At 41.8% G+C, this 2,852-nt stretch overlaps 1 pseudogene; it reads left to right on the top strand.

Moving 5' to 3' along the window:
• The first annotated feature begins 214 nt into the window (after positions 1-214).
• On the top strand, positions 215-813 carry LOC105743266 (annotated as a pseudogene).
• The last annotated feature ends 2,039 nt before the right edge of the window (positions 814-2,852 follow it).

Below are 2,852 nucleotides of genomic sequence, written 5' to 3'. Positions count from 1 at the left end.
TTGAATGGAGGGATTTGACCCCATGCACTAAGCCATGTCTCCAGATACTTGTGTTTTCCATCTTATCACCTAGGTAAACATTTTTAGCAACTGGACAAGATTCAAATTTGAAGCTCACAGGTGAAACTTATATGTATCACCTAGCAAATCACATTTTACATGTTGTTAAAAACACAATATGGGCTGCTCCCTCACAAGCGCTTCTGCACCAACCATGGCCATCTTCGTGGAGCTCAGCACTAAAGCCAAGATGCCCATCATGGGCCTGGGCATGTGGAAGTCTCCCCCACGCAAAGTCAAAGAAGCCGTGAAGGCAGCCATTGATGCAGGGTATCACCAAATCAAGACTATGCCTACACCTATCAGAATGAGAATGAGGTGGGAGAAACCATCCAAGAGAAGATGCAAGAGAAGCTTATAAGGTGGGAGGACCTCTTCATTGTTAGCAAGCTGTGGCCCACATTCTTTGCGAGAAGCCTGGTGATGGAGGCCTGCTGGAAAACTCTGAAGGACCTAAAACTGGACTACCTGGACATCTACGTCATTAACTTTCCACAGGGACTTCAGGCTGGGAAGGAATTCATCCTCAGAGATGATAAAGGCAGCCCACTGGGTTCTCCAGACAGACCTTGGGCCAAGCCAGAGGACCCTTCACTACTAGAGGGTCCCAAGATTAAGGAGATTGCTGCAAAGCACAATAAAACCACAACCCAGGTTCTGATCTGGTTCCATATCCAAAGGAATGTAGCAGTGATCCCCAAATCTGTGACACCAGCATGCATTGTTGAGGATTTTCAGGTCTTTGACTTCTAGTTGAGTGATGAGGAGATGGCGACCATCCTCAGCTTCAACAGAAACTGGAGGTCTTGTATTATTATACCTGGCATGTCCGGCACTGGCGGAGTATCCCTTTGATGCTGTATACTGAAGCCGAATCACCTGCTTAGATGACCAGAGGGATACTACCTTCTCTGTGTGGAGCTCACTTCCTGTGAGATCTGTTTCAGCAAAGGTTTCAGAACCCATGTCATGCCTCAGCTCATTGCAGGCAGACTTTAGGCAATGCTGTATTGGTAGAGCCTGTGTTCAGTCAGGAGTAGACATCATGGCAATGCGTGACTCATGAGAATTTTTTTTTTATTTTTTACTTACTTGATCTGTCCAGATGTTTGTTAAATGCCAGGATCCCTGCTAACATTGAGGATGCAATAATAAAAATAATAGGAAAAAACCCCCACAATATGGGGACCAGGTAGAATAAGCACTTGCCTGGCAAGTGCAAGGGCCTAAGTTCAACCCCTGGTTCTGCAAACAAAACAAAACACAATTAGCAAAAATCTCTTTCCCTTAGTTAGGTATAAGGCACAAATGTAAATCATTCCCCTGATAGGTGCTTTAGAATGTAAACTACTACAAGCTGCTGCAGCCTAATTTCTGAATTAAGTGGTTCTACTGAAAAACTTAGAACTTCTAGTTTACTATCAGAGAGAGGAAAAAGTACAATAATAGAGATCTTTCAGTGGTCAGGAACCTTTGGGGATGGCCATGACTTTTCGGGTGTTCTCAGTTTCTATTGGCCCACACAAGCAGAGATCAATCTCTACAAATCCAGCTGTCTCTCTGGTCCACATTCCATCTTCCATTGGCTTCAACGGGGATTCTTCATAGAAAGGCTGGGAAAATCTGTCTTCTGCTTCAAAGCATGGCAGCTGCTCTATGAGCATTTACTAGCTGGAAGAATAATCACTGTCTGTCAAAGTTCTATAAGGTATAGTTAAAAGCCTGAAGAAGATTACCTAGCACTTTACAGTAAAGGTTTTAAAGTTCATAACTTAGTTCTTATGCACCTAAATGATAACTAGACCTAGGAGAAGAGATTGAATCCTCCCTCACACTGAATGTGTTTTGGTGCCATAAGTGTGCCGCTTTTGGAGACAGCTCCTTCTGGTGTCACCCAGAAGTCAGTTCTCTCCACTGTGTCTCAGGTTTAGCCTCCTGAAAGAGATCTGCCCAGAACACTAAGTCAGCACATGGCTTTTATATGTGTCCTCCTAGACAGGCATAGTTCTTTTTGTCTCCTCTGACCCAGAGACAGGGTATGTGTCTTTTTTCTGAAATTACTTCCCTGTGTTTGACATTAACAAACACTCATTTTCTAAGGGCTTCACTTAGTTGGAACAATCTAGAGTTTCCCTAATTTTACATGTCCCTAAAAAGGAAAGTACAAAGAGATAGGAAAATTAGGAGTAAGGTCAAAGAAAGAAAACTGAAACAGAGCAGGCCTAACATTTCCTCTCGCGTGTAGAGAGGGATCAGAGCCAGTCTGTCCCAGTGAAACCTGTCCAAGTCTTTAAGAATGGTTGCCGACCTAATGTCATTTAGTTGGCAAAAGGAGTCCCATGTTTGATATACAGGCATGTAGATTTTCTAAGTCTGAGTGAGGCTTAAAAAGTCCCATTTTATAGAAGTTTACATAAAGTCCACTAGGAGGCTTTCTAACGTTACTCTCTCTAGAGCTATGGTCTAAAGTTAAGCAAGGAATACCAGTATATTTAGCAACTAGTTCAAATGCAACATATACAAGTATGAAACAGTCATAAAATGTCCCATAAAATTTAGAGAAATACCATAACCTTGTAACATTTACATGTGTTAGCTTAGATTTACCAACAACATTTTGACCAACATTTTAACAAAACCATATGAGACAAAACATTAAGCAATTGTAAGCAATTTTAACTGAACTATGTGAGACAAAACTGTATGAGGCAAAACATGAACAAGTATGAGCAATGGGCAAAGATATATCAAAATTTGAAATATATACATTTCTTACCTAAGCAAGTCCCAAT

This window comes from Octodon degus, unplaced genomic scaffold (genome assembly GCF_000260255.1).
Source record: "Octodon degus isolate 3935 unplaced genomic scaffold, OctDeg1.0 scaffold00111, whole genome shotgun sequence".
Taxonomy (NCBI): Eukaryota; Metazoa; Chordata; class Mammalia; order Rodentia; family Octodontidae; genus Octodon; species Octodon degus.
Note: the sequence above shows the minus strand (reverse complement) of the source record. Positions and strands in the feature narration are given on the sequence as shown.